This window comes from Capsicum annuum, chromosome 10 (assembly GCF_002878395.1).
Source record: "Capsicum annuum cultivar UCD-10X-F1 chromosome 10, UCD10Xv1.1, whole genome shotgun sequence".
NCBI classification, from domain to species: domain Eukaryota; kingdom Viridiplantae; phylum Streptophyta; class Magnoliopsida; order Solanales; family Solanaceae; genus Capsicum; species Capsicum annuum.
The window spans coordinates 24,059,105-24,080,990 of NC_061120.1; the positions used below are offsets into that span (position 1 = coordinate 24,059,105).

Sequence of the window (21,886 nt, forward strand, 5' to 3'; positions counted from 1 at the left end):
ATTTATGTATTTTTTTTGTTTTATAAAAAATTATGTTTGATGCACTTAACTTTTTATTTCTTATTTAATTTTTGTGCTGTCTATTTCTATTTCTTAACGAATGACATGTCTACAATTAAGGAATAATTTGATTCCAGTATCAATAGCAAGAACATATGAGTTATCTGTTAGGTGTTGTGTGTGACAGGAGCTGTATTTTGTTGTTCGAAATATATTAGTAATCTGATGAGACAGATTAATTATCTGTTGAAACAGACTATTAATCTGGTGCAACAGAATATCTATCTATTCGATTCATAATCATATTACGGGCGCCTAGAACCCTTAAACATGAATCCAACATGAGTCTACTGTTACAACAAAACATTTATCTAGTGCCGCAGATAATGGATTTGTTTAAACAGATTGCTCTTGTATTGCATTCATGTTTGCGTGCAAACTATTGTTGTAAAAACAACACACTAGCAGTTACCCAGATTCAACTAAAAAGCATAATCTGACTTACCAAAGTCTCTTCTCAAGTAAATTCCAAAGTTGAAAGTGATTTACGAAACAAAATTTGACATAAGAATTTGGACAAAAAGCAGCAGTTGGGGTAACAACAACAACAACAACAATGGTCAACAAGAAGAATATGAAGTTGATAATGAAGTATAAGATGATGATAATGAATCAGAAGATGATGAATAAAGCAGCAGCAACAATGAACAACAAATATCGCGAAGAGAGAGAAAATAACAACGGATGAGGAGAGAGAAAAATACGCTTTTTTTCCCTTCGTTCCCCGTTATATGTTAACTAACATTTGAATCAAAGTGTAAATTTAAAAATTTGTGGGTTATTTTAAAATTTTTCAAACTTTCTTAAATCATAATGAAGTAATTGTCACCTCTACTTAATTATTAACACTTGTATCACCTACACCTCATTTTAAAACTCTTTTGTCACCTGTGGCCCAAACTCCATCTTACTTGCTTAGTAATGGAATGTTATGACAATAAATTCATTAATAGTAAAAAATCACGTTGATTAAATTAGTAACCAGTTTCTGAGTCTCTGACTTTCACTTAATGAATCCATCGTTAACTTTCTTTTTTTCCTTTTTTTTTGGCTTCACCTTCATTGAAATGTCAAATTTAAATTTAAACTCAGTCCATCAAAGAGTGCAAATTTATCCCTATATTTTAATACACTACACCCAAAAAGATATTTATCGGCAATTAGTTAACGACAAATAACTTAAATGTCGCTAAATTATATTTTTAGAGGCAATATTATTTGTGACAATTATAATTTAGCGTTCTTTATAAATGCCTATAACGCCTATATCAACATTGAACCCGATGACAATTAACTAATGCTGGTAAAAGTTTCAGCATATATTTTTTGTTAAAATGCATATCTATTGCTGCTAAAATCTTTGTTGTTGTAGTGATAAAATGTTAGATATATCCCATACTATGATTAAAGATGTAAAACAAACATGAGATATTATTATTTCCACCTCTGCCCTTAATATGAGCGGAAAGGACCATTTCTTCTTCATTGGCTAATCTTCTCTTAATTGCAGCTTTAATTGCTATCATCAGCAATGAAGTTAAGGGTTCATTTGAAGATAACTTTCGTAAAAGTGATTGCCCTGAGTCTCACTTCAAGACTTCTGAAGATGGACAGATCTGGTATCTCTCCTTATACAACAAAGCAGGTACAATCAAATCTCTCTATAATGACATTATTTTCTGAGATATTTATTGATTGTAAAAGTAAAATGTTGTTATGAGAAAAAATTTAGTAATATAATAAGTATAACATAACATGTGACTGTACTTAGAATTAATACAAGTAGTTTCAGTGAAAATTTAAATGTTATAGAGATGTGTCTGCACTTAGAATTTTTTTTTGGGTTCCCATCCGGTGTTCGGTACCCACATTGAAGTCCGATTAATTCGGATCGCACCGGATAGGGTTCCATTCGGGGGTAGCCTCCCAAGTCTACACTTAGAATTAATACAAGAGACTTCTATGCTTATTATTTATATTACTCGGAATCTTCAAAAGTATCAACAGGTGCGTGTCAGATTCACCAAATGTATTTTTGGAGAATCTGATACGAGTGCGACATCGAAATTAAAGAGTCTATGCAACTTACCTTATTATTTTCTATTATTCTTTCATTTATTTTGACATTTGAACCATAAAGTACTTTTTGCTTACTTTGATGTATTTCCTATTCTTATACGCTGTGGACTTATGACAAGGCAGAGATACAGATTTGGTTGGTTTAGCATGAGGTTGAAATTGGTGGGAGGTGACTCTGCCGGTGTTGTGACGGCTTATTATGTGAGTTGCAAAATTTTGAAATGTTATGCATTATATTTCAGATCTAACAATGCAAAATTTTGATCTTGTAAGAATGTTAATGAAAATGATTAACGTCTAGTTATTGTATCGACAATATAAGATTACTCTACGTTAAATAAGAAATTATGTTTGGATTTAATTTAATTCAAAAGCTCGCTCAATAAGTAGGATGGTCCAAAGCCATATAACGAGACTACCTATTCTTTCTTCATTCGATGTGAGCCTCTTAATCTATAATCTATAATCTATATCTATATTTATAATATATTAAAGAAAAAAATACATAAAGTAGCATACTTAAGTATTAAATTATAAAAAAATGGCAACACTTTTATCAAATTATATTTTGTAGCATATGTATTTGTATTTATATTTTTGTAGCAACAGTTTGCAAAAATACAAAATACAAATCGATCACAAGGGCAGTAAAAATCATATGTATTTATATTTTTGTAGCAACAGTTTGCAAAAATACAAAATACAACTTGTTATATTATGTAATTATGAAACTGTTGCTATGAAACTCATAATTAAGGGGATAAGTATGCTATTTATGAATTTTGCCCTTATATTAAAAGTGTGAAGACCTTTAGAAAAGTGATTCAAACTTTTTTTCCCTTCATTAAAACACTCTGCAATAGACAGAATTATTTTTTCACCTATTATCTTCAATTATTATATTATTAAATCAAGCACTCCTAAAATATATGAAAAAACCCTGATAAAATAAATATATGAAAAGATTACGAATCCTAAACTACATAAAATATATGAATCCGAAAATATTTATGAATCCTAAAATAAATTACCAGTCCTCAAATAATATATGTAAAGAATCACTTTAAATTCTTTTTTACCCTTTTCAAGATTTTCTTTTGACTGCAAATAAGTTCGTCTAAGGTATTAAGCTTCTATATTTGATGCCTTTTTCTGTTTGTTTGTTTAAATTTACCTTCAAATAAGTTTGTCTTTTTTTATTGTTGCTTTAAATTAGGCTTAACAAATTGAAGATCCTTTTAACTTTTAAGATATTTTTTCATAAACTGTTATTATTTGTATTTGCCTTCGTAAATAAATCATTATTGATTGATTCTTTAATATGTTTGTGCAGATGAAGAAAGATTTTATGTGAAACATGCGGACAAAACTTCATATAGATTACAAGGTATCGATTACAAGTGAATTTAAGGTATATTATTTTTCTATTCTGAATTTTATTTTTTATTCACATTAGTTTTACTTCTTATTAAGGCTTAATTCATGTTAATACTCTTTTGTCAAAATCATATTTACATTTCAAAAAATTATTGAGATAAAAATAAAGTAAAAATTGTGATTTCTGATAATAGCAAACAAATCATAGTATCAAACAAGTATTAAACAAAGTTTTTAGTTGGCTAGAAGATAAAAACATAATGGTAATTAGAGATTTCATGTGTTAGTAAATCAAATTTATAACCGATTTCATTCTCCCATCAGGGATAATTTGAATTGCTCATTTTACGTTTTAGTATCGTCATCAAAACTCTAAAGTATATTTTTTCTTTTAAAGTATAATATTAAATAATTGATATTTCAATATGTCATATTTTTTTCTTTCTATTTTTTGTCCATATTTTTATTTTATAATTTATAATTATTTTTCTTGAATGAGAAGATGCATAAAATGGAATGTGATTTTACGTGCCTTGACGTGAGCTTGAGTAGTATGAAAAGAGAGAAGTAGGAGATCTTTTGAAGGGTAAGCTTTTCTTTATCAAGAAATTAGCCTTATGTAATGGATCTGATTCATAAAAGCAGGATTTTTAAAGGTGAATCATGTATATTATTAGATATAAATGATAGAAATTTATTTTTTATATAAGCTTATTATTATCTTCATATGCACGTGCAAAACACGTACACTAAACTAATATTTTTAATATGGAGGCCCAAGATTGGAAACAAGAATTGGAATGAGTTATGTGCTAATACCACATTAAATAAATGAATCTTGAGTCTAATTTAACTCAAAACTTAGCTAAAAAGGAAGGATCGAGAAGACCATCCATCCCTCTTTCATCCGATGTGAAATTCTTCAACACTATTGCATCATTTTAACCGTGTACAATGCCGAAGCTAGAAATTTTGTGAATGGTGTTCTAAAATTTAGTATAAATCTTTAAAAAGTTGTTTTGGATCTATATATATAATATTATTTTCTATATACATAATATATTATTCGACGAAGGGTGTTCAAGTGATCACCCTTGGATCAATGTAGCTATGCCATAGCCACGTACATAGGTGGTTAATCTATTTCCTAGTTACTATATCAAAGTTGATATATGTTCTATTTTAGGTTGGTATGTAGAGTTACTAGTTGTTATTGGTCAATTCGACCTTACATATTTTCTTACATGACCAATGCACATAATACAACTCTCTACCACAATAGGCTAATCTCACTTTATAAAAGTTAAACTCATGTTAAAATGCGTTTAATGTGGATTTTTACGTGATGAGTACTGCAGATGTGCACAGAAGATGGGGCAGGGCCAACAAGAGATGAACAAGACTGAGTTCTTGGGAAACAGAACAGGGGAACCCTATCTTATTCAGACAAATGTGTACAAGAATGGTACTGGTGGGCGTGAGATGAGGCATGTTCTATGGTTTGACCCAACTGAGGACTTCCATACATATTCAATTCTTTGGAACTCTCACCAAATTGTGTAAGTCTACCTCTTTCAACTTTTCCAGTGATGATTTCTTAAGCATAAAACACCAATTGGCAAGATGAGAAGTACTTCTTCCCTTCTTTTTTTTTTTTAATCTTTGATTCACTTTATTCCAAAACTTCATTCCAAAAATTTCAAAAACAATAGAAAGTTGTTTTCACCTTTTTGTTTCATGTCCAAGAGGCAATCACAACTTCAATTTCCAAACAAAAATAATAACTATTTTTTTTTCTATTTTCACAATAAAACATGGTCAAATGTCTACTTGATAAATTTGTACATTCCACTTAGTAAATTTTCGTGGTTGTACTACCTCATTTCATTTTACTTGACCTCTATAATAAAAAAAGATCTTTCATTTTAATAAAATAAAAGAGAATTTTATTATATTTTCTCCATACTATCACGAGTATAAAGTAGTAGAAATATTAAATTTAAAATTATAAAACATCATTAATAAAATTAATTTAATAAAATACACCTCTAATTAAAATTATATTAAAAATATGTCAGATGTATAAGGTTCAAATAATATGAAATGGAGGAAGTAGTTGGTTAGTCTAGAGAATCTGTCTTTTTACATTCATGGCAGATCCAAAATCTTAACACTTTGTTTGGACGGTGGTTTGTCATGGTTTCATAATGTACTATATGATATTGTATGGTATGGTATTGTATTGTATAGTATAATACAATATAATGTTTGGATAAACTGTATCGATCACTGATATTTAATAACAACTTTATTGTTTGATTTGACGGTATGATACTGTATTGTAATTGGTAAGTTTACCAAAATACCCTTAATTGTTATAAATGTTAAATTTATCAATAATTGTTGATAAAATAATTTTCTTCCTGCTAACCTGTCACAAATTATGTCATATAAATATATCAAGTTGTTAAATTTATGTAAATTTTAATAAAATCAATACAAGAGTAGATGAAAATAAATTTAATCGAATTTATTTTTTATAGTAACAAATTTCATTTTCTTTTGGTAACGTAACCACCAAAGACAAGTACTAAGTTTGAATGTATCTTTTGTGTATGCTACGGGTGTGTTCAGTGTGAAATACAAAAAAATCTAGAAAAATAAATTGTTTCTTACTTATTTTCTTGTGGTCGTTATGCAAATAGAAAAATATTTCCTAAAATTATTTATATGTATTAACACAAAACAATGAGAACGAATAGAATAAGGGGTGTAAGGTAAGAAAAAAATATAAATTTTTTGTTGTTGAAAATTTTTAGGGGTAGGGTAGTGAAGTGGGGGATCGAGGGTAAGGATAGGAGTTGGGTAAGAAAAGAGTTATAAATTTTTTAAAAAATAAATTAAAAAATATTTTTTTATAGATGGATGTGGGGGGTAGGAGTGGGGTTGGTAGGAGGTGGTGGTGGGGTAAGATGTTTTTTTTTTTCAAAAAATTGATTTGAAAGAGGGGGTAGTAAGGGGTGGGGGGGGGGGGGGGGGGGCGTGAGGTAAGAAAAAATTTTATAATTTTTTTAAAAATAATTTGTTAAAAAAAAATTAGGGTGGCGACTTAATAAGGGATGGGGTCGGGATCAGGATAGGGGGTGAGATAAGAAAAAAGTTTCAAATTTTCTAAAAGAAAAAAAATTAAAAAAAAAAATTGGGGGCGGGGAGGGGGGGGGGGAGGAGGTGGAGTTAAATAATATAGGGTAAAGTATAATTAGGATTATATAATATTAAATAATAGCATAATTGAAAAACAAAATAAGCAAATAATGGGATACCATCAAATGGGTGGTTACATAAAGTGAGGGTTTTCATGGTTATCAAACCATGAAACTAAATCATACCATACCATACATTTTACGAAACAATCAAAACAAACATAATTCTCTTAGTAACCATACTATACCATACCATGAAAAATCACCATCCAAATAGTGTGTAAGTCAATGAAATTACTATTACTTAGTCTCTCTCAATATATATATATATAACACGTTTTTTTAGTCAGTTCTAAAAAAAAATGATATATTTTTATATTTAATAGTAATTTGACTTTAATATATTTATTTTATCCTTAATGAAATAATTTATAACCACATAAATATCTATGACTTTAAATCATAAGTTTATTTTAAAAAAAAAACTTATCAAATCAAACTATATCACATACATTGAGACGTAGAGAGTACTACTTTCTATGTAATCGGTGTGCACTTGGATGAAATATTGAACTTTAAAATCAGTCAACTCTCAACTGTCGAGCAAACGATATACCCCTCCTTCATTTTTGAGAAAAGACATCCCTTGAACTTGTTGCCAAAACTTACTTTAGACCTTAAACTAATCGGAAAATTATTTACCCCCCTTAACAACTTTTAAATGAATTTTCTACCACCCTAACTGCTGACGTGGTAAATTTTTAAAAAGTTAGCGCGTAAATGGCCAAAAAAATATTTTTAAAAAGGTGGGGCCCACCTTTTAAATTTTATAGATTATATATATATATATATATATATATAATATATATATATATATATATATATATATATACAGAGAGAGAGAGAAACAACTTTATCCATCCCCCCCCCCCCCATCACCACCACCCCACCCCAACCCACTATCATCATCATCATCTTACATATTTTCTTCAACCTGCTAAGTCTTCCTTCAATATATATTCCAGAAAACACTCTACCAATAAACTCAAAGCTGAAAACAAATCAGAATTTCAGTAAGGTTAAATAATTTAAACTTCATCTAATTCTTGCAAAAAAATCTTTATTTTGTTTTATCTTTTTTTATTTCATAATAATAAAAAACTGAATATCTAATTATTTTGAAGTGAAGATTAAAATAATATTTTAACGGAGGAAAGGCTTTAAATTGGTGTGTTCATGGTTGTTCTCTGATGGTGTTAATGGAGAAAACGAAAAGAATTGAAGGGGGAGGCATTTTTTTGGAAGGGGTGCGGGTTGGAAGGGGAGAAACCGGGGAGGGGCATGGTCTGAGAAAAAGAAAAAAATGAGTACGCGGGGGGGGGGGGGGGGGGGGGGGGGGGGGGCTTGAACGGTGAAGAAGGGGGGGGGGGGGTGAGGGGGTAGGGGTGGTGAAGAAGAAAGGAATTTTCTTTTTTATTTTTATTATTTTCATTATATATATATATCTCTGTGTGTGTTTGTGTGTGTGTGTGGCATCATTTTTTTAAACAAATATTTACGTGGCAGTGATATGGGTGCATGTGTAGTGCACCTCCCTTTGTGAGAGTGGTATTACATCTTTAGGGTGGTAAAAAATTCACTTAAAAGTTTTTAAGAGGGATAAATAATTGCCCGATTAGTTTAGGATCTAAAGTAAGTTTTGGCGACATGTTCAGGGGGATTTTGATGTCTTTTATCATACCTTCCTTCATTTTTACTTAGTCATACAGTATGATTATTTTAAAGTACTATTTCTATTATTCAATATTAATTTTCTTGTAAATTTTATGAAAAATCTATCACAAATATTTGTTGAGAATTCTTCATAGTTTAAGGCATGCTTTGATCGTTGTTCTTAAGGATATTTCACCTGATATAAATATATCATTTAAAAATTTAGCAAGATTTAATATAAATTAGGAGTCATAATTTAAAAAAAAATAATTCAGCACACTCAAATAATATGTGGGGAAAAGAAACAAAAAAAGAGAGTAAAAATATGTAGTAGAATTTTCCTTCTTCTCTTCACAAATAGAAGACTTGTAATATATATAATAGTTGAATTATGCTCAATTAATATAGTAGTCAATAACACTAAAGAGGTAAAAAAAATGAGGTAAAATGTAACATAATGTGATAATAAAGAATAGTAAAAGTCATAATGGCTATTGGTCATAAAGACCATTCATTTGATAAAATTAAATGGTAATAACATTTGACATCGATCATTTTGACCAAAATTAATTATAGCTTAAGGGAGAAAAAACACTCCTACTCTTTTTGAGAAATAAAATAATTTTTCAACAATCCCCTACATATCTCAAAAATAATAATATTTCATAATAATATAAATAAGAAGTTTTGCTTGACTTTTTCTCATAGAAGTATAATTGTTAAAGTACGTGACCTATTGATTTACTTAGTTTAACCTAATAGTTGCCTATGAGTGAAACAAGTTATCTAACATGTTTCAACAATTCTAAAACAATAAGTAAATGAGACAGTGATTTTTCACGTGAAAAACATCCGACTCGAAGAGGTGCGAAAAATCACGACCTATACCTCTACAGGATTTAACCCCAACTTCACTAAAACATGAGCCTCAATAATCAATAAATTACAAGACTATTGTAATCTGAGAATTATAAACTATAATTCCTACTTCTATAAAAGACACAAACCTTCTCAAGGTAAGTGTTCCCAAGTCTTCGAGTTCCCTAACTTGAAGACAATAATCTAACTCAGCTTATACTTCACTGGGACTCAAAAATTAAAATAATACAACTCAAGAACCAATCAATACATAGAATCTAACACACCTTAACTTCTAAATATTTGAAATAGGTTCAAATACTGATTCCATCAAGCTTTGGAACTGCAATGTCAATTTGCTAATTGCTTCTCTCTTTGTAAGTGCGTGAATGACTATTAGAGTTATTCCCTCTATTTAACAACTCTCCAAAGAGTCATTCAGATGATAAGTCTTCTATCTTCAGTTAGACTCTTCAACTCGTCAACATTTGTTGTTAAGTGAAAGTCCTTGTTCAAGTTGATCTCCTTGTCTAAGTAGAACTCCTTCTTCACTTTATCTTTTCATACCTTCAAGTGTTGTACACAAACTCAACCTCTTGTTTAAAACACGTGATATTCATTTTGAGTTTATTAGAATCATTCTTGCTTATCAATTTCTGTCTCCAAGCAACTTGGTCTTCATATTCTAGTAAACTTATATCCCCTTGACTCTGTATATCAGTGTACAACTTCAACTAATATGTTTTATCTATTAAGTCAATCACCAAAACTTCATACATTCCAACAAATTTTCCCTTTTAGGTGATAACAAACCTTCTGCCATTGTGCAAAACAAACCTTCTGCCATTGTGCAACTTTTGACTTCTATCGTAGGCTCTAAGTCAAGAGCTCTTTAGCAAGAAACAGGATAGTTATGAGTTACATTGCACACCTCAAGTCTTCCTCCTTTTGGCATCATCAAAACATAATAAACATAAATCATAAAGTGCAATGCTAAAAAATTTATGACCAGTGGGGTTATCACTAAGACAGTCAAAATAAAAAACTAATTAAGTAATGCAGCAGCCAAGACAGTCAAAGATTAAACATAGGCAAGAGAGGTTCCATTGATATAGCAAAATATAAAATACAAGCAAGCATAAAAAAAATAGCATAAGAAACCATCTAGGTACTAGGAAAAATAAGATGTAAAAGGACAGGATCCTAAGAAACTATAAGGGTATGGCTTAAAAGGATGATGGAACAGGTCAAATCAGTTGGGTCAGGTTGCGAATGACCTCAGCACTTTTAGATCTTTCCTTAGCAAGATCAGTTTCCAATGATAGGATTCTAACTTGAATCACTTTCTTTTCTTGAGCATGAGTAGCTTGAATCTCATTTAATTCAGCCAAAGTATCAGCCAGTTCATTTCTCAGCCACTGCATAGGGGTATAAGCCTATCACATTGAAATAGGTAGTACAACATAGTTCAAGCCGCGAAGAATATCCATTATAGTTTGAAGAGACCAGGCCTGAACAGGAACAATATAGTCCTCAAAGATGGATGTTAAGCAAAATCCATATAGAAGGGCATGGGCCTTTTGTCATCCTTTAAGAGTATCCTCTACATGTGCTTGATAACGAGGATTGGGAGATTGATTTTAACATTATTATCAAGCAACTCCAGATGAGTAAGAACAAGATAGTTAACCTCAATTCTCCTCTCCTTTTATGGTATAATCATTTTGTGGTCTATATCAAAGTAAAGCTGGTAGAGAGAAGTCATTTCCCATTTAAGGACATATCTATGCTGAACCAGAGCAGTATTTCTATAGAATTTCCTAGTAATGGCTAAATTAGAGGCCATGTTATCTAGGGAAGGCAAGTCAAATTTCATATAGTGATCCCAACCCTTAAGAGGAATATCAAGGATACGGGCAACATCCTTTTCAGTTAACTGCATAGAGATACCACGTTCAGATGTGGTGAAGAAATTTCCCTTGGCCACACCATTGGTGTAAAATTCATAAACTTTAAGACGTCCAAACTTGCACTGAGCCTTACCTTGAAAAAATAAGGTGGACCAGCCTTGGAATCAAAACGTATTAAAGAGAATGGCTATCTCAAGGCCCTATACCTAGTAATGACATGACCACTTATGAATTGTCACTTTTGGAAGTGCAGAACATGCTCTAGGTGAGCATCTATAGACTCAGAGGTATGGATATCAGTGTGGGACAAAACACATCCTCAGGCTCAGTAGAGAAAGAAACGTTATCCTCAGTATCTTCATAATCAGAGGATGGAACAGGTTTGAGAATTTGCTTCTTTGATTTGTTTTTGTAAGTTGTCTTGGATTTTGAAGTGTCTTTAGATTTAGAGGATGACAGAATAGATGTTTTGGTGGATTTTAAGGATGAAAGAGCAGACTTAGGAGGTCTGGAAGTAAGCTTCTTAGGGATTGGGCACTTGCTGACTTTTTCTCTACGAACATATCTCACCAAGAGATTAGAATCATATGGGGAAGATCGTGAAGAGAAAAAAGAGAGTTTCTTCTTCTTACTAGCTTATAGGGCAGCTTCGAAACTTTTATCTTAGGATTTCTTATATGAGAGGTTCTTATAGAAGTGGATGAAGGAGAGGAACCTGATATAAGTTCATCTTCAGTGATAAGAACTCGATCCCCTGATGTTTTGAATAAATGATAATAAATTTATTTAGAAACAGATGATGAGGATTGTTTAGGTTCAGCATGAAGTATTCAAAGTGGGGCAACATCTTGAACTAGTCTAAGGAATACAACTAAGTACAGAAGTGTTTTTGAGCAAGAAAATCAAACATTATATTAGACTAATACCATGACCTAAAATCAGATATTTTGAATGGAATAGTGTGGGGAATTTTAGGAATTTTGATGAAATTAGGATGAATAATGAGTTCAAGAGCAGGGGTATGTAGAGTGGATGAAGATACAAAAGAGGCATTTGGATTAGGGAAGGAAGGATTTTGAGAAGATATAAAAATAACCACAAACCTTCAAAAATATAATAGTTAAGGTCAATTTGAGAGATAGAGAGAGTTGATAATAATGGAGAGTGGAAGAATGAGAATTTAAGTAGAGAAATTAGTTAATTGAACTTGTAATAGGAAAAGGAAGAGAAAATAAGTAGCATTAAATGGATGTGCCAGAAGTGTTTGAGTGGGAAAAGAAGAGTTGACATTTACTGAAGGCGGCAACAACTTTTTGCAGAGAAGGAGACTTGGGTTTTTGGCGGTTACATGTCTTTTTTTTTAAACTTATAAAATAAATATATCTAGATGTAATGACCCGAATTCTAAACCCCGGACATTACACGGTACTTATGATCCCGAAGGACCACAAGCTAACTCTTTTTTGGTACTTGTAACTGAGCACTGCATAATATACTGTAAAAATGCAAAAAACAACTAGCGAAAACTTGCCATAAGGTTCAAAACTAAAATACAACTAAATAAAGTATCAAAAATACTAAGGCAACTTTCTGAACCTCTAGTCTGAAAGCCTCTAAACTGTCTGAATAAGGAGTTGATGGGACAATCCCCCAACTAACTCTGTCTACTAAAATACTGAATCTAGAAATATAATGAAATAATAGAACATCCTCAAATGATGAGGACTCACTGCTAAGTCTACTGCTGCTGGCTGAATCTAAACTACTAAGGGTGCTCTGGATCTCGTGCTTCTGAACCTATGGTATAAAATACTATAGCGCAGAAAAGTATATGTTAGTACATAAGAATATACTGGTATGCTAGATGAGGTAAGGCTAAATACAAAGGCTCATATGCATGAACTATAACTGACTGAACAATATGAGTAAATTGAATGAGAAATACATGCATAAATGCATAAAATATAGCTAAAATCATAGTAACACTGAATACTGAGTTCTAATAACTGGATTACTGATAACTAGGTTTACTGATGTCTGGCACTTGATTAACTAAATCTGAGATCAAGCCTATCTAGTGGGTGATCTATGGATCTGCTGATACTGATAATGATTGACTGAATATGAGATCAAGAATATCTAATGGGTTTTCTCTAAATTTCTAGAACTATCTAAGTTCTTTACTGAGCTGGTTGACTGTATCTGACAGTCTTGATTTCTGTATAGCTGAACTGAGTTCTATTACTGAGGCTAAATCTGAAACTGAGACTGTGGGAGGTAGTCATCTAATTGACATGCCACGAATCTTAACTAATGGGGTCCAACATGTAACCCCAGCTGGAAGGGTGTTAGTACTGTGCCACGGGTAAAGACATTTCTATGGTCAAGCCTGTCTAACGGGTGACCCTAAATAGAAAGTCAAGCCTAATCTAACGGGTGACTCCTAGAAGGTAGACAAACCTAATCTAAAGGGTGACTCCTCATCCTTCCCTGGCTACTTAGTTATGGAGTACAGGGACTGCTACTAACGACTCTGCCTCTCTAACGGGGAAGCCGTCATCCCTACCCTCACTCGGTACTAAATTCTATTCCCAACTGAATAGACTCTGAACTGATTCTTAGACTGTACTGGACTAAACCGAATCTCTTACTGATCATACTGATTAACTGAGCTAAACTGAATCTACTGAGTTCTATTAACTAACAAAAAACTAATGAATTTTATTATCTGACTGAATGCTACTGAGTTCTGAACTAAATACTTGAATACTATTGAGGTCTGAACCATATACTGAGCTGGAATAGACTGCTACTGAGATTATTGAGTCTTTCTAAGTTCTATAACTGACTGAGTTCTACTAATCATGGCACGTTGAGATTATCTTTAAAACTAACACTAGCTCTAGACATTCAGCTAAATTGTCGGGTATTAAATACCCCCAGGACTTAATAGCATAAAAATAAATAGGACATGATAATTATCGAATACTTGACAATGGTCAACAACTCACAATACAAACAATGAGACAGTTCATCAAGCACTTGAAAGTCATAAACTTGTACATGAATAGGCATGCATACTAACATATCATAATTCATTCACTAAGACCTTTCAACAAACACTTAGCATGCATTAACTTTCACATAAAAGGGGATTTCATATTAACATGCTATAATGGCACTATCTTCTTCACATAGACCTTTTATCAAACATATGGGGAGCATTCTTTGGTTATACAATAATTTCTACATCTAATTAACATGGTTACATAAATCAACATGCAACTTGAACGGTTTATCATGAAAATTATGCAAATCATCACATACTAGGACTAAATCATGAAACTTATAATCCAGAACATGAATCAAAACTCAACAATAACATGAACATGAACTTTAACTCACATAAATCATAAAAACTCATAAATATACTATCTTTATAATTTAAAAGTATTATTGAAATTCTTGGGTGGAAGGAACCCAGGAATCAACATCTAACATACCTCAAAATCTTGAATCTTGAAGGAGATTAACTTTTCTTAAAGGTTCTTTAATGGTGACGTTTTGATTCTTGAGTTTTCTTGAAAAAGAGGTTGAATCTTGTTCTTGGGTTTTGATCTTGAAAGAAACCCTAATTTTGATGTTATGGATGAATTAGGAGTAATGTGCTTTGATTTGATGTGATTAGGGGTTAAAAAGGTGGGAAAATATCTAAAAAGCCCTTTAAAACGTTGTTTCAGTGCTGTTTCAGACAAAGTTGACGATTTGGGTGGTGGACCGTCACTCTAGTGAATGACCATTACTCCAACTATCAGTTTTGGGCCAGAAAATAGCCTTAATTCCTCAGTTGCGATGGCTAGAGCGACGATCCATCAGTGACTTGACGGTCTGTCAGCTTGCCCGTCGCTCCTGGGCCGTTCGGATAGCTCTCAGTAAAATAGCCATAAGTTTTTACTCTGATACTAGATTTTAGTAAAATTGGTATAGTATGAAAGATAATTCAATTATGTATCTGTTGATGGGTCATGAGCTCAAAAATTCTTTGTAGAATAGAAGATATGATTGTTTGAAGTTGACTATAACAATATCCTCTCAAGAATTCAATCGGTAAGAGATGTTTTGATTCGTCTAATGGATAGGAAATATTTGAGGCCTTAATATACATCAAACTTGATCATAAAACTACCAAACCACTAAAAAAATTTTCTCATGATCTTGAGGCATGGTTCTACTCTCTGTTGGAATTCTCGAGGTATTATACTAGATGTTCCAAAATACATACTTAATTAATGACTTGAAGTAATTCATACCCTGCATGATCCATGATCTCCCATGCTTTGGTTTTCTTAGTACATAACTAAATATATTACTCAATTAACTTATCATTATACTAGAATTGAGACACATAACTAAATGTGCAAGATCGAAATGAGTAGCTAAGATTATATATGTATGATAATTATTTTCTAGCCAATCATTGAGGGTAGGTTATACAATCTTAATCATCCCCAATTTTAACCTATTTTTTTAAAATGTTCTTTACTTAATGCCTTAGTGAAAACGTCAGCAATTTGATCTTCAGTAGAACAAAACATGAGTAAGATAAGACCTTTTTTCAACATTGTCCCTAAGAAAATGATGTCTTATATCAATATGTTTGGTTCTTTTATATTGTACAAGATTTTTGGCAATATTAATGGCACTAGTATTGTCATAAATAATTGAAACAGAACCAACATCCATACCAAAGTCTTTTAGTTATTTCTTTAATCCATAACAACTAAGTACAACAAGATCCATCAACACCATATTCAACCTCAACAGTGGACAAGGCCACTGAATTTTTCTTTTTAGTAAACCAGGAGATCAAACATGATCCAAGGAAGTAAGCCAAACCTGTGATGTTTTTTCTATCCACTAGATATCCTGCATATCATCATATCCTACAAACATAAAAGTACTTCACTTTGGATATCATAGACCAAGATCAGTGGTTCCTTTTATCAAGATTCTTTTTTGCAGACTTGAGATGTGATTCCTTAGGATTAGCTTAAAACGTTGCACATAATCCAACATGGAAAATAATATTAGGTCTACTCGTTGTAAGATAGAGTAGTGGCCCAATCATCCCTCTATACAACTTTTGCTCTACTGATGGACCTGTTTCTTCCATATCTAGTTCAGTAGAGTGGCAATAAGGGTGCTTATCTCTTTTTCTTCCTCTATGAAGAATTTTTTGAGGAGTTCTTTCAAATAATTATGTTGGTGTATCATTGTACCAGCAGCTGTTTGTTTGATTTGCAACCCTAAGAAGAGGTTGAGCTCTCGCATCACGCTCATTTCAAATTCACTACTCATGAGATTCGCAACATCATGAGTCATGTTGATGTTTGTTGAGCCAAATATGATGCCATCCATATAAAACTGCATAATCAACAAATCCTTACCATTAGTCTTTAAGAAGTGAGTGTTGTCAAGTTTACCTCTGGTATGTCCATGCTTCAAAAAGAATTTTAACAATCTTCCATCCCAAGCCCTTAGGGCTTGTTTTAGTCCATATAGAGCTTTATGAAGCTTGTAGATATAATCAGGAAACTCATCACTCTCAAATGCAAGAGGTTGTTTCATATACACCTCCTCCTTTAAATTGACATTTAGGAGTGCACTTTTTACATCCATTTGATAAAGAGTAAATTCCTTGCAGGCAACAAATGCAACAAGAAGTCTGATTGTTTTAGGCCTAGCCACAGAAGCAAAAGTGTCATCATAGTCTATGCCTTATTCTTGGACCACGAAATTTTTCTTATTTGTTGTGACTATTCTATGCTCATCAACTTTATTTCTGTATACCCACGTAGTTCCAATCTTGGTTCTGCCTTGTGGAGGTGGAACTAAGTTCCAGACCTTGCTTCTTTCAAACTGGTTAAGCTCTTCTTGCATGGCAATAATCTAGTCAACATCAAGAATTATTTTATCTACCTTTTTTGGTTCGAATAAAAATAGAAATACCTTGAATGCACACATGATCTTGAGTCTAGATCTAGTATTGACTCTTAAAGAGAGATCAGTGAGAAGATTTTTAATAGAATAAGACCATTGATACTTGTATCTTTTTGGAACCAACCCTTATGAACTGTTGGGCTCACAGTTGATGGTTTAAGCAGGTGTTCCTTATGGTTTAGTTTCCCCTGTCAGTGTGCTTTCGGGTCTAATTCCCCCTATTTGAGTGCCTCCAGGTTTAGTTCCCCCTGTCGTTGGACCAGGTTTTACAACCTATTCCTTCACCTATTTTTCTATTTCACCTTTCTCTTGTAGGTTAGTTTCAATAAAAGTTTCATCAAATACGACATGCACACTTTCGTCAACACGGTTTGTTCTTTTATTTAGGACCCTATATGCTTTACTATGGTAAGAATACCCTGGGAATATTCACTTATCACTTCTAGCATCAAATTTTCTCAAATTATCCTCACCATTATTATGAATGAAACACTTGCAACCAAAGGTTTTAAAGTGAGAAATATTTGATTTTCTTTCTTTTAGTAATTCATAGGGAGACTTCTCTAGAATAGGCCTGATCATGCATCTATTGACAATGTATGCAACAATTAATTTCCTCAGCCAGAGATTCTTTACAAGATTCCCTACAAGCATCATTATTCTAGCCATATCTTTCAAAGTCCTATTTTTTCTTTAACTACTCAATTTTGCTGAGGTGTTCTGGGAGCAACGAAATTATGATCTATACCATTATCAAAACAAACCAAAAACTTTATATTTTTAAATTCTATACCATGATCAAATCTAACAGAAATTAGGGAGGCTCCTAGTTTATTTTTTATTTTCTTAATGAATACAAAAAAGATATCAAAAGCATATTTTTTGGAGGATAAGAATAATGTCCAAGTAATCCTGAAATAGTCATCAACAATAACAAAAACCTACCTTTTACTTCCTCTACTTTGAACTCTCATTGGTTCACACAAATCCATGAGAATCAGGTCAAGGCACTTGGTAGTACTGACATGGTTCTTGAGTTTGAATGAAGATCTTACTGCTTCCCCCTTACACAAGCACTACAAACTTTATCTTCCTTGAACTTAGTTTTGGGCAATCTCATAACCTTGTCCTTAGAATTATGTTTGTTTAATTACTTCAGACTTGTATTTCCAAGTCTCTTATGCCAAAGAAGGGGATCATTTTCAATAGCACTTAAGCAAGCCAGTCTTGTTCCAAGCATGCTCAAAAAACAGCTTTATAGACATTCTTATGTCTTCTTGCAGTAAGCACAATCTCCTTGGTATCTATCCTTTCAACTTTGCAACCTACAGAATTGAAAATTACCATAATTGTTATATGCTAAGTAGGTTGTGCTTCAATCCTTTTACTAGGTAGACATCTTCAAGTGCCCTTGATTTAGATGTACCAATCTTTCCAATTTCATCAATAATGCCTTTTATACCATCACCAAATGATACTTTTCCTCCATTTATCTTAGAGAGTGAAAGGATTTTTTACTTGTCCCGAGTCATGTGTTTTGAGCAACTATCTAAGTAACAATGTGCTTCTTTCTTCCTTTCACTCATACCTACAAATAAAATTAAGGGTTAGATTTAGGAACCCAGACAAACTTGGTTCCTTTCTTATGATAAAAAGGGTGAATAAGATTTTTTCTATCCTATCAAGGCAGTACGTTGTGTGACCTATTCCTCTCACTAGTTTTAATTTTTTCATGTTGGTCCGGGCTATTGTGGAGTTAGATTTCTTTGCTAGGTTTTTGCTTCTAGTTTTGCTTTGTGTAGCCACTGGACATTTAGTTGTAGGATGTCCCAGATTTCCACATATCACACATAATAAGTCCTTGGTAGCAATAGAATTTTTGTAAAACTCTGATCTGGCCTTTTCATTTTGGGTTCTTTCACTTAAATTATGGACAATTCTTGAGGAGTTTATCCATTTAGTTGCTCTTTCAAGATCAAGTTTTAGTTTGGAAATCTCTTGACTTAAGATGCCCACCATTTCTTTTTCATCATACCAATCATTTTTTACCTTTATCAATTTAGACTCAATTCTTTCTTATTATTCACTTTTGACCTTCTTTTCTTTTCTTTTCAGAAAGAGCCAATTTTAAGACCTCAGATTTTAGTGTAAGGTTGGAAGGATCAAGTTTACTTACCTGTTCCTTAAGAGTGCTATTTTCCTCTTCAACAGTGTTCTTGCAGGCCTCAAGATGAATATAATCAAACATCAGTCTTGCAAGGCTACTAAATATTTCATCCCTATCAGAATTTAATTCTTAGAAATCATCAATTAAAGCACTCATTAAGGATACAAGATCTCTTTTTAAGAACAAGTGTAATTTCTCTTTGAGTTCAATAATACTTACCTCAGAGGTTGCATCTTCTTCATCCTCCAAGTCTGAATCACCAATTACCCTGAGAGCATTTTCATCAATCTCATCATTTGATTCATATAAGTTTCATCAATCTTATCATTTGATTCATCTACGTCTAACCCCCATGTTGCCACCATAGCATATTCCTTTTTTTTTATTTTTCTTGGTCTTTTTTTTTAACTTCTTTTATTTTCTTTCCTTTCTCCATTCAACTTCCCAAAGAGGACAATCTATGATTTGATGAATAGTCTTCCTATATTTGTAATAACCAACAGAGTTATCAGTGGAACTTTTTTTCAATCTGTTTCTTTATTCTTCTTGAAGAATTTGCTGAAGTTTTTCAAACTGAAAGCAATTTATTCCTCACTAAATTCAACCTCTTCATCACTGTCAGTTGCCTTTAGGGTAATATTTTTCTCAATAATTACTTTCTTTTTCTTGACTTCATCCTATTGCATTTCATAAGTTGTCAAATTACCAACAAGCTCATCCGAGGCATCCTGGTAAGATCCTTTGCCTATCTAATTGTTATGGCTTTTACATCCCATTTAGATTTGAGTGGAAATTTTAAAACCTTCTCCACATGTTCCTTAGTAGAGATGGATTTTCCCAGGGATGTCAGCTCATTTTTAAAAGTTGTCAATCGAGTCATCATTTTATGCAAAGATTCATTTGCCCCCATCTTGAAAGCCTCATATACAGTGAAGAGATAGACAATCCTGAATTTTCTCTCTTGAGATGTGATTTCATATGCATTTGACAATGCATCCCATATCTCCTTGGTAGTATTGCAGTTGGACACTTTATTATATTCAGAAGGACCTAGTCCAGAAACTAGAATATTCTCGGCCTTTGCATTTTTCTTCAATGCAATGAGATCCTCAGCAGTGAACTTACTCCTAACTTTCTTAACTAGTTCTCCATCAATAGTCTTCATAGGGATTGTGGGTTCATTAGTGATTCGATACCACAACTCATAATTTTCTCCTTGCAAGAACATTTCCATTCTTGCTTTCCACCAGATAAAGTGAGTGTCATCAAAGAGTAGAGGTCTAGTAGTGGATTGACCTTTACTGTGATAAGTAGGTGGTGCGAAATTTATCATAGTGATCTTTTCTTAGGTGCTAACCTTATTTAAGACAACCTCACTCTATTACCACTTGTTAAAGTACGTGACCTATTAATTTACTTAGTTTAGCCTAATAGTTACCTATCTGTGAAATAGGTTGTCTAACGTATTTCAACAATGCTAAAACAGTAAGTAAATGAGATAGTAATTTTTTATGTGAAAAACATCCAGCTCAAAGAGGTGTGAAAAAACACGACCTGTACCTCTACAGGATTTAACTCCAACTTCATTAAAACACTTGAACCTCAACAATCAACAAAATACAAGATTATTGTAATCTAGGAATTATAAACTCTAATTTTTATTTCTACAAAACACATAAACCTTCCCAAGGTAAGTGTTTCCAAGACTTCAAGTTCCCTAACTTGAAGACAATAATCCTAACTTAGCTTAGACTTTACTAAGACTAGAAAATTAAAACAATACTACTCAAGAACCAATCCTAATACATAGAATTTAAGACACTTTAACTTCTAAGTATTTGGAGCAATTTCAACTACAGACTCCTTCAAGCTTTGGAATTGCAATGTCTATTTGCTAATTTATTCTCTCTTTGTAAGTGCATGAATGACCATGAGAGTGATTCTCTCTATTTAACAACAACTCTCCAAAGAGTGCTTCTGATGATGAGTCTTCTATCTTAGTTAGACTGTTCAACTCTTCAGCATTTGTTGTTAGGTGAAAGTCCTTGTTCAAATTGATCTCTTTGTCTAAGTAGAACTCCTTCACTTTATCTTTTCATATCTTCTCCTTCCTCACTTTATCTTTTCATATCTCCAAGTGTTGTACTCGAACTAAACTTCTTCTTTAACACATGTGATATTCATTTTGAGTTTATCAGAATCAAACTTACTTATCCATTCCTGTCTCCAAGCAACCTGGTCTTCATATTTCAGTAAACTTATATCCCCTTGACTCTGCATATTAGTAGACCACTTCAACTAACATGCTTCAGCTATTAAGTCAATCGCCAAAACTTCATACATTCCAACAATAATACATTAAATTTGGTGTTCTTAGACTATAAATTAGACCTAGATAAAACAAGATTGAACTTATAGAACAATTGGTGGAGTTTAGAATTTCTATGAACTAAGAATTCTTTTGTAATCTCCTGATCTTATGTTACATTATACTCACACAATCTTTGTCGTTATCACAG

General features: G+C 32.4%; 1 long non-coding RNA gene across 1 annotated transcript; it reads left to right on the forward strand.

Moving 5' to 3' along the window:
- The first annotated feature begins 1,558 nt into the window (after positions 1-1,558).
- LOC107844203 lies at positions 1,559-5,123 on the forward strand. The gene is made up of 4 exons (XR_007045604.1): positions 1,559-1,705; positions 2,263-2,340; positions 3,473-3,550; positions 4,875-5,123. It is a non-coding gene; the product is annotated as an uncharacterized LOC107844203 (long non-coding RNA).
- The last annotated feature ends 16,763 nt before the right edge of the window (positions 5,124-21,886 follow it).